This window comes from Erythrolamprus reginae, chromosome 1, assembly GCF_031021105.1.
Source record: "Erythrolamprus reginae isolate rEryReg1 chromosome 1, rEryReg1.hap1, whole genome shotgun sequence".
Classification (NCBI taxonomy): domain Eukaryota; kingdom Metazoa; phylum Chordata; class Lepidosauria; order Squamata; family Dipsadidae; genus Erythrolamprus; species Erythrolamprus reginae.
This window is the reverse complement of record NC_091950.1, coordinates 345,599,729-345,611,709: the sequence shown is the minus strand read 5'-3', so window position 1 is coordinate 345,611,709 and position 11,981 is coordinate 345,599,729.

The following is an 11,981-nucleotide window of genomic DNA, read 5'->3' as shown; positions in this document are numbered from 1 at the left end:
TAAAGGTAATTCCGCAATGAAAGTCATCCATAAAACATTTTATTCCATTTTATGACTGTTGTATCTCTTAAAAGAAACATAACATCAAAGTCAGGGGTGGGTTCTACCTTACGGGTGCGGGGTCATGACGAAAGTGCAGGGTTAAACTGGTCTGCACATGCGCAGGAGGCTTTGCACATACACAGATGGTTATTTTTGTGTAAATTTGGTTCTGGTGGATGGATTTAAAGCCAGAGGACTAGTTCGGGAGCATGCCCAGCCAACCGTCACTGCCTTTCCAGTGAGCAGGAGGAAATTCCTGTCACCAGTTCTAGCAAACCGGAACCTACCACTGATCATAATACGAACAGGTAACCAAAGCCTCTGATCTTATCCCTTAGCAGGATCTCTTAGCAAATTTTAAACTGGTGTGTAATCACCCTTGTACGGATAAAAATGAGATACCAGTTAAAGAAAACTCATTTTTCTTTCCCTAGTTTCCTCCACCTGCATCATTTCATTATCATAGTGGTTTTTTAAAAATCATATATAGAGACAAAAAAAATCACACATAACCTTTCCCTGGTACAAGCTGATACAGGAAATGAGTCTGTAGCCTAAAGGCTTTGCCTTACAAGGCAGAGGCCCCAGGTTCAAATCCCAGTAAGGATGTGGCTACAGGATGAAGACAAATAAGCCCAAAATAGATCTATAGTAATCTCCCTTTTCATTATCAGTAAAAATATGTTACACACATGTACACACACACACATATGTACACACACTGCTCAAAAAAACATTTAAACAACACAATATAACTCCAAGTAAATCAAACTTCTGTGAAATCAAACTGTCCACTTAGGGGGCAACACCGATTGACAATCAATTTCACATACTGTTGTGCACATTCAACTTTGTTCAGAATAAAGCATTCAATGAGAATATTTCATTCATTCAGATCTAGGATGTGTTCTTTGAGTGTTCCCTTTATTTTTTTGAGCAGTTCAGAAGAATGCTTTTACCGAGCTAAAGGTTAGATAAAATGCTTAATTAAGTATAATGAAATATATGTACTCATAGGAAATGCATCAAGAAATGCACTTTAGAGAGGACAGCTTGCGAATCAAGCTGTCCTCTGACGAACAAATCCCAGCGACCAGTTAGGTCCCACAGAGTTCAATTCAATTCAATTCAATTCAATTCAATTCAATTTATTAGATTTGTATGCCGCCCCACTCTGAAGACTCGGGGCGGCTCACAACAATAATAAAAACAATATAACAGTGAACAAATCTAATATAAAAAGAAAAGTTACATAAAACCCCAACAATTAAAACCATACAACACATACATACCAAACGTAAAATATAAAAGCCTGGAGGAGGTGTCTCAGTTCCCCCATGCCTGGCGATAGAGTTGGCCTTCTCCTGGTCCTATCGACTAAACAATGTCGTTTGACGGGACCCAGGGGAAGAGCCTTCTCTGTGGCGGCTCCGACCCTCTGGAACCAGCTCCCCTTAGAGATCAGAGTTGCCCCCACCCTCCTCGCCTTTCATAAGCTCCTTAAAACCCACCTCTGTCATCAGGCACGGGGGAATTGAGATATCCCCCTTCCCCCAGGCCTATACAATTTATGCATGGTAGGTTTGTGTGTATGTTTTGCTTTTTTAATAAGGGGTTTTAGTTACTTAAATATTAGCTGCTTTGTTATACATTGTTTTATTATTGTTGTGAGCCGCTCCGAGTCTACGGAGAGGGGCGGCATACAAATCTAATAAATGAATGAATGAATGAATGAATGAATGAACGAACGAACGAACGAACGAACGAACGAACGAAGAAACAAACAAACAAACAAACAAACAAACAAACAAACACTTTCAGGTGCTGCTTCATCATTTCTAAGATAAGTGGCTTTATAGAGCAGCTTACCACCTTAATGGCAACTCCATGGTGTCCCTCTGAGATTTTTTGGTACATTTTATTGTGTGATGGCTGTGGTCATTACATATACAGGCAACCATCTGGGCACATGTAGTTAATCTAAATATACCTGCAGAGTGCATAAGGCTGCATAGCCAGAGAGTCAGATGGGTCAATGTTGACACCCAAAGTGTTATACTGGTGGAACTGATGGAGGAAAATTGGGTTCTTCTCTGATCTCAAGTGGAAGCCCTCCTGAGTCAATCAGACACTGGATGTTCTTAGACTACCATGGCACATCTGCAATTGCAATTGCATTGGCTAAGTGAGTGGGAGTTTTTCTTCTGTTGCTTAAAAGCCTAGGTGGCCCAGTGGCTAGACTGCAGTATTGCAATTTAGCAGTTCAAATCCCGCCAGGCTCAATGTTGACTCAGTCTTCCATCCTTCTGAGGTGAGTAAAATGAGGATCCACATTGTTGGGGACAATATGCTTATTTTTAGAAAGGGCTGTAAAACACTGTAAAGTAGTATATAAGTCTAAGTGCTATTGCTATGGCTAATTATAGCAGATTGTCTCAAAGGTTTTTTCACCATTGAATTTCATTTTGTTAAATAGAGCCCAATGTTCAAGCTTGTCAAAATCTTTCTGTATTTTGAGCCTATCTTCTGGAGTGTTGGCTACTCCTGCCAGATTGGCATAATCTGCAAATTTGATGAGTTCTCCATCTATCCCCTCATCTGTTGTGGTTAGCTCTGGCCCAGCTCCTGCCCCAGGGAATGTGGAGGTGGATGAAGGGGAAAATTCACCATGTCACAGGCCTGTGTTATTGCCGACTGAGTCAGTTCAGAGTTTAGTTTCCTCGGACGAAGAAGAAGGTGGGAGTGACTTGGAAGAGGGGGGCTTGGCACACAGCCCAGGCAGTCAATCTCCCTTATCTTCCATTGATTCGGATGAAGACGTCTTGGACCCACGCAAGCGCAGAATTATGCATAGAAGAGACCAAGTAAGGACATATTACAGGAGATAAGAGAGGCCACCTGGGTTTGGGTGGGGCTCCAGTAATTAGGGCTGCTGCTATAAATAGCAGCGTGTTGGTTAGGCCTTTGTGGAAGAATATCTGATCGCAGTTCTTCAGGAATCCTGTGTTGCTGTTTTCTGGACTTTGTTGCTTTTTCACGCCTTTGAAACCAAAGCAGAGCAACATGTGTGTGTGTCTCACTTTGCTGGAAGAAGAAGGGGTTCTTCACAGCTGCTAACTAAGTAATTAATGACTGCTTAAGGGAAATTGTACAGACTACCCGGTTGCTTTGGGATGAGTGCTTTTTGCAATACAAAAAGGATGCTTAGTTTATTTTGAATTTTGTGATAAAGAACATTGTTTTGAATTTTCAAACGTGTGTGTCTGAAATTTGTACCCTTGAATTTTCGGGAGGCTCCTACCAGAGAGCCCGGCAGAATATCATCCAAGTCATTGATGAAGATGTTGAAGAATACTGGGCCTAAAACAGAGCCTTGCATACATCCACTGCATACATCCTTCCCGGTAGATGCAGTCCCATTGAGTACTACAGTGATGCCTCGTCTTACAAATGCCTCGTCATACAAACCTTTCGAGATACAAACCCGGGATTTATGATTTTTTTGCCTCTTCTTACAAACTATTTTCACCTTACAAACCCATCGCCGCCACTGGGATGCCTCGCCTCTGGATTTCCGTTGCCAGCGAAGCACCCGTTTTTGCGCTTCTGGATTCCCCTGAGGCTCCCCTCCATGGGGAACCCCACCTCCGGACTTCTGTGTTTTTGTAATGTTTCAGGGGAGTCCCAGCAGCACAAAAGTGGGTGCTTCACTGGCAACAGAAGTCTGGAGGTGTGGTTTCCCATGGAGGGGAGCCTCAGGGGAAACCAACCAGCGCAAAAACAGGCGCTTCGGCTGGCAAAAGGGGTGAATTTTGGGCTTGCACGAATTAATCACTTCCTATGGGAAACATTGTTTCATCTTACAAACTTTTCACCTTAAGAACCTCGTCCCGGAACCAATTAAGTTTGTAAGACAAGGTATCACTGTATTTGCAAACCTGAATGTGCTTCCCTCTCCTTCTCTTTATCTAGGAGTGAATTAGCGAGGGGCTTACCTGTCTATGACAGGCAATTTTAAGAGTTGTGGACTTCAACTCCAAGAGTTCCTCAGCCAGCTTTACTGGCTGAGGAACTCTGGGAGTTGAAGTCCACAACTTTTAAAGTTGCCAAAGTTGGAGAGCTCTGGTCTATGACGTTTACTCACATTACTTTCCTGGCCCTGGGCTCACATCCCTTTAATTAATTAATTAATTAATTTATTATTTATTTATTAGATTTGTATGCCGCCCCTCTCCGTAGACTCGGGGCGGCTCACAACATACAATAAACAATTCACAACAAATCTAATAAATTTTTTAAAAAAGTTTAAAAACCCCATTATTAAACCAGACATACACACAGACATACCATACATAAATTGTATAGGCCCGGGAGAGGGGGGAATGCCTCAGTTCCCCCATGCCTGATGGCAGAGGTGAGTTTTAAGGAGTTTACGGAAGGCAAGGAGGGTGGGGGCAGTTCTAATCTCCGGGGGGAGCTGGTTCCAGAGAGTTGGGACCGCCACAGAGAAGGCTCTTCTCCTGGGACCCGCCAGATGACATTGTTTAGTCGATGGGACCTGGAGAAGGCCAACTCTGTGGGACCTAATCGGTAGCTGGGATTCGTGCAGCAGAAGGAGGTCCCGGAGATATTCTGGTCCGATGCCATGAAGGGCTTTATAGGTCATAGCCAACACTTTGAATTGTGACCGGAAATTGATCGGCAACCAATGCAGACTGCAGAGTGTTGGTGTAACATGGGCATACCTAGGGAAGCCCATGATTGCTCTCGCAGCTGCATTCTGCACGACTTGAAGTTTCCGAACACTTTTCAAAGGTAGCCCCATGTAGAGAGCATTACATGGTTTTATCTCATGGTTGCCTTGGTAGTGATTGTTCTTCCTGTCTTTCAAGGCCATTGCCTTGCCCCTCTATTATTATGTATGGAGTATCTTTACTCAGATCAGTTAGAAGGGAAATCAAACAGACCATAGAAGTTAACAATGGGTCATGCCAATCCTAGGTATACAAGGAACAAAGCTTTTTGCAACCCAAGACAAACAATATTGCACAAAACCAAGTTCTTCAGAGATTATATGATTTCAGAAATAATTTCCGATAATGGTGAATTTCAAACCCCCCTCCTCACTATTTTGTTTTTCATAATTTGATCTGTTAAAAAGTACCGATTCTGCTTGGAGGTATGCAACCTTGGGGCTTAAATTGTTTGGACTCTTTCCCACAAGTGCAATAAAAATGTCCTTAATGCTACTTAGAAGCTTGTTAATCAGATTAGAAGAAGGGTTGCAGTAGTTGTATTAAATGATTATCCGATCAATGTCTAATCTTTCTCTCTTTTTTAAGGAGAAGAAGGTATGTTGGAAAAGCTACTTTGAAATATAAGTCCCAAACAGTAGCAATTGTTAACCCTCAGGTATTGATGCATAGGGCTGGATTGTTAGCTAATTAAAATTCTTCCACAGAAAAGTCACTTCACCCTTGCCTTGACCTACCTCATATGACTGCAGAAGCTGCACAGGATTAGTATAGCTGTATGGAATGTATGAAGTGCTTATTTATCACCTCTTCTCACTTAGCTTGAGGAGCTGTTAGAGTCTTAACATTTCAAACTTTGTAGTCTTCAATTATAATGGCCATCAGGAAAATAGGCCCCCTTAAAAAGGCACAGTGTTGTTCTCAACTCAACGCTCAAATTTGGGTTCCCATTTCCTGCTCACATGTAATGGAATGCATTGCCGGCTTTGAGGAAAGAAAAGGAGAGATGCTGCTTGGCAAACAGTCAAACAAGGTGGGTGGGTAGCCCACAATTGTTTAACAGTCACAGAAAGAAGATGAGAAAGGAAACCGCCTTTCTCATCAAGCATTTATGGTAGAACAAGAAGCAATTGGTGGAAGCTAAACAAGGAGAGAAGCAATTTAGAACTAAGGAGAAATTTCCTGACCATTAGAACAATTAATCAACAGAACAGCTTGCCTCCAGAAGTTGTGAATGCTGCAACACTGGGAGTTTTTAAGAAGATGTTGGATAACCATTTGTCTGAAGTGGTGTAGGGTTGTTTATTATTATTATTATTATTATTATTATTATTATTATTATTATTGGCGGAAAGTTTTGGAACCGCCTGCTACTGCACGAATCCCAGCGGCCGATAAGGTCCCACAGAGTTGGCCTTCTCCAGGTCCCGTCGACTAAACAATGTCGTCTGGCGGGCCCCAGGGAAAGAGCCTTCTCTGTGGCGGCCCCGGCCTTCTGGAATCAACTCCCCCCGGAGATTAGAACTGCTCCCACCCTCCTTGTCTTCCGTAAACTACTTAAGACCCACCTATACCGCCAGGCATGGGGGATTTGAGACACCTTTCCCCCAGGCTTATTATAATTTATGTTTGGTATGTATGTGCTGTTTGGTTTTTAATTATGATAGGTTTTTTAGGTTTTTTAAAATATTAGATTTGTGCCAGTATAATATTGTTTTTATCGTTGTTGTGAGCCGCCCTGAGTCTTCGGAGAGGGCCGGCATACAAATCTAATAAATTATTATTATTATTATTATTATTATTATTATTATTATTATTATTTCCAGATTTGCAGGATTCTGTTAATGTAGCCTTACAATAATGTAGATTTAGCCCATACATTTCTCTTCTGGGGAGAGCTGACATCACCTTACCTCAATTTACTTTCAGTTAATAATTCCTATTCAGGGATTCATTTTATCAATAGATCACCTTTTGTTTCATGGAATAGGAATGTTTTAAAGCAGTGTTTCCCAACCTTGGCAACTTGAAGATATCTGGACTTCAACTCCCAGAATTCCCCAGCCAGCATTCGCTGGCTGGGGAATTCTGGGAGTTGAAGTCCAAATATCTTCAAGTTGCCAAGGTTGGGAAACACTGTTTTAAAGGACTCGAGGAAGGAAGTAAAGAAATAAATCGTCTTGTCACATCTTAGGATCTTTCCCCACTTGCACCTAGCCAGATCAGAACATACCATGGCCACATCCTGCAACACTGCATTCCTCTTCTTCTCAGTCATAGGCTGGACAGTCTGAAATTGCTCTATTGCTCTATTGCTTGATTTTGTCTCGTTCTATTCTGAAGGCAACAGCCGGGCCTGTAGGGTGCTTTATAAATGTCAGTATTGTTGCTACAACCCAGGTGTGAAATGTTCCCTGTTGGAGAGCCAGTCGCAAAGGGAATGTGAGGCTCCGCCCACCTGCCCGGACGTCACCATTTGGGTTCTTTTACCCAATGCATTCTGTGCATGCACAGAGGATAAAAAGAAGCCAAATGGCAGTGTCCAGGTGGGTGGGCGGAGCCTCATACTCCCTTCATGACCGGCTCTCCAATGACCGACAGGCACAAGCGAACCGGGAGCATTTCTACCCCTGCTACAAGTTACAACCCTGCAATCAACAACTGGACCTTTTTTGTACATATCACCATGCATGTAGAAAATGATGCTGATCACATGATGTGGTCATAATCTTTTTTTAAAAACTCCCCTGTAAAAATCCCTAACAGGAAAGGTGGAAATTAGGAATGGGGAAAGATATTTCAAGACATTATAGGGTTTTTTTTAATATTTCAAGGACAGATTTTTTAAAAAATGTTGTAATTTTTAAAAATAATAATCTCAAAATTAGGATAGTACAAATACCAAAGAAAAGCAACAAATAATAAATTAAAAATCTAATTGCAAGCAATACAGTTTAATTTGGATGTGCGTTTTAACACATTAGATGGCGCCATTTATCCATTTCTGCTTTAAAAAAAGGAATGGGTAAAAATGTTAGAATCAGCACACATTGTCAAGCATAATTATTTTCAGGAAATCACTTTTGCAAGATGTAATTTATTTTTTTTATTTTTGGTTATTAATAACAGGAACACTCTATAGCAAGAACATCTGTCAAAATTTTGAAATGGAAATAAAAGTATAAATCAAAAAGAGATGTCTAATTATCTTTCCTAGAATCCAGAAAGTTATTGGTCAAGGTCAACAACTCAGATAGCTTTAAGGGGAAACAGAGACAAATGTATGGAGCAAAATACATATTTTAAAAAGCCACAGTTTTAATTATTAGTTCTTACATTGTTAAATCCTTTTTATATTATGTTAACTATAAGAAAATATGGCCACACATATATGAAAAGCGAAGAGCTGTTATTTGATAGCACTTAAAAAGTATACATGCATGTTTTGTTTTTGTGCAGTTCAATACAATAAAAATATAATTGAATGATCCATAATATTAAGGAAACAGAAGCTTGTGTGAATTTTGTGAAAGAACAATCCATACTTTTTGATATAGAGATATTCATATACAATATGAGTACAACATGTAAGTATAACAAATATAAAAATCATCGGAAAATAAAATTCTAGAATGTTCAGAGATGGACAAGGTTATTAAAGCAATAAATAATGAAAAAAAATAAGAATATTATAAAACATGGAATGATTGGTATAAATGGTTAGATAATAGAAGCATAGAAGCATAGAAGCTGAAATTGTCTTCTGTTATTCTGTTGTGAGCCGCCCCGAGTCTGCGGAGAGGGGCGGCATACAAATCTAAATAAATGAAATGAAATGAAATGAAAATAGGTTAGGAATGGTGGAACCAGCGTGGCGCAGAGTCGGGGTGGCGCAGCAGGTAGAGGGCTGTACTGCAGGCCACTGAAGCTGACTGTAGATCTGTAGGCCAGCGGTTCAAATCTCATCACCCGCTCAAGGTTGACTCAGTCTTCCATCCTTCCGAGGTGGGTAAAATGAGGACCCAGATTGTGGGGGCAATAGGCTGGCTCTGTTAAAAAGTGCTATTGCTAACATGTTGTAAGCTGCCCTGAGTCTAAGGAGAAGGGCGGCATAAAAATTGAATAAATAAATAAATAAAATAAATGGTGGAACTCAGGAAGGTATAAAAGTAAGAATATAATAAGAAAAGATGTTAAGAAATGGTAAAAATAGAATCCTTGTATCAAAACACTTACTGTACAATAGCCACATTAGAAAGATGTAAGGGTGAACTAATGGGCTAATGTATATTCACTATGGGTAAATATTATACATTTATTATAAGTTGAAAAGAGGGACAAGTGAACAAGAAGAATGAACATGGGATAATTGTCTAAAAAGCAGATTGTAAAAAAATATTTTTAACATAAAACATTTAATACTTTTAAAATAAAATAAAATAAAAATTAAAAACCATCAGAAAATGAAATGCAGGAAACAGAAGTGGTGATCATTACTTATATAGTTGCCATTAATCAGACAACTGCCATTAACTCAGATACTGGCAAACAAATTAACACATGTAGTGCAATTAAAAGATATGCTGAATCAAGGGGACACAGTGCTAAGTCATCTGAAGCAGCCAGTGGAATAGCTTTCCTCCAGAAATTGAGGGAACTTTATCACTGGAGGATTTTAAGAAAAGGCTGGACAGCCACCTGTCTGAAATGGTATAGGGCCATGGTGACAAATCTATGGCACACGTGACAGACCTGGAACGCATAGCCTTTTCTGTGGGCACCTTCCCAGTCGCTTCATCTCCGCTCGATAACCTTGAGGATGAATGTGTATAATTTTAGAAGACCTGTGCATGTGTGTGGGTGTGTCTGTACATACAGATACAGTTTATATAGTAGATAATGTATATTTTTGTATGCCTGTGTGTAATAGGTACAGTGGCATATATACATAGAATTAAATAGTACTGTATATTTTGGATGTTCGGTAATAACTCTTTGTATAACTCTTCCCTGGTAAAAGGCTGATTTGGAGATGAGCTTGTGACTTAAAGGTTAATATCCCGCCTTGCATGCAGAAGGCTACAGGTTCAAATCCCAGTAAGGCAGTAATGGGCTCCTACGGGAACGTCCAGGAACGCAGTTCCGGTAGCAAAATTTGGAGCTCCACCCCAGAGCACCCAATTTGCACTGAAAGATGTTGAAACAAAATGCATAAGCCACGCCCACAGTGTGGTAGTAAAAAATTTGGTAGCCCATCACTACAGTAAGGGTATGTCTGTCGGATGATACCTAACAAGGTTGAAATAGATCTATAACAGGCTCCCTTCCTTTTCACTTATCACCAAAATATGTAACCATGTAAATTATAGTTTGTTGACTATAAAAATTTTTTATCTGCCTTGGAAATGGCCCCCGTGTGGAGCCAAGAGGCAAAAGGAAAGAAAAGTTGCTTCCTCCCATATTTGGGAATACCAAAGTTATTTCAACAGAAAAACAACCGAGCGTGTGTTTGTGTAGCATATCATATCATATTGTATCGTATCGTATCATAGCATAGCATAGCACAGCACAGCACAGCACAGCATAGCATAGCATAGCATAGCATAAACTGGGTGACTGTTTTCAGTTAATTTCATGCCCAACATTTTTAACATGGCCTTGGACTATTATTTATGGATAATGGAAATATATCTGAATAGTATTTTTGGCAGAGCTGTTTAACTAGGATGAGTGGGGGGAAACTGAATTTACCACCGAAGCAGAGATCTCAGGTCCTGTGATTAAGCGGAACAACTTTTTTCTCAGTATACATTTTGCACAGTTGTGAATTAACGTCAGACAGTGGGTCCTGTGCTCAGTTTAACGAGTTAATACTATGAAATGTGCCTTCTAAGAGCCTGATATATAAAGTGCTTGATCCAGAAAGAAAGAAAGAAAAATCAGATTGAGAATGGACATTAAAATGAGATGGGAAATGATGGAATTACAAATAATGCTCTATGCAAGCAGGGAATTGCTGCTGCTTTTCTGGAACTATTTGGCTTGATGACAATCTATTGTCCCATTTTTTGTTGTTGTATCCCTGGATTGAGCAGGAGATGTCAGCAGGACAAATATGTTGGAAAAGAAATGTGTTTTTCATCCAGCCATCCAAAACTGCACAGAAAAATGGTCCGGCCTTATCTGTCTTCAGTGAATTGTAGCAACACACAGCTTAGATGGAGTCTCAGCATGAATCTTGGCGGTGGATGCTACAAAGTTTGGGAAGCATGAATAAAGGTATTTATTCCTGGGGAAAAAAAATAATATGAGACCAATTATTTTCTATGGAAACTGGAAAATAAACACCCAAACTGGCAGCCAAACATCTCCTTTCTGTTTAAGAAAAAGACCAAGTGAAAGGTTACTTTGTAATCTTCACTGCTAAAGTGTTTATTCAGTTAAATTCCACATTAGCTTTTCTTAGACAAACACAGAGAGCTTGATAGAACTTGCTGCGAAGTCAATGCAGAAAGTCTCTTTGACTTCTGTGGAAGCAAGGTCATGCCCACAGGGACACTTTTCATTGGGGGGTCCGGTTAGCCCAAATCCACAATTCAGCGAAAGCCAAATATTTGGCTTCGTTCTGACATGGCGCCATTCAAGTCAATACCATATGAATTTATTTAAATCTGAAACATTCGCAAGTTGCTGGCCCAGCCTGTGTGAAACCCAAAGTTGCTAGTGGATTTTAAAGACTGCCCTGGCTCTTCTTTTCCTGCAGTTGAATCCCCAAGTTAACTGATGACCAGTAAGGAAATTCTTGAATAAATGTTGGTCCCACAAATTCTCAGTACTGGAACATCAACATTTTACAGATACTCAAAGTTCCTTTTCAAAAGGCCACTGGACTTCCTTGGTTTTTCCCCCCCTTGAAAATGTTTTGCTTCTGATCCAAAAAGTTTCTTCAGTTTCTTGGATAAGAAGTGAAACATTTACAGGGTGGAAAAAACCCAAAATGTCCACTTGCCTTTTAAAAATAACTTTGAGACAACCATGACCTGGAGATTGAGAATCTCCATAGACATTTTACTGACACATATTACCTTTAAAAAAAATGATGGTCCTAAATACATAAGCATAAGACAATTTATAACTTAACCTCACATTTCATGGCTTGGTTGAAATTTAAAACCACAAATTACA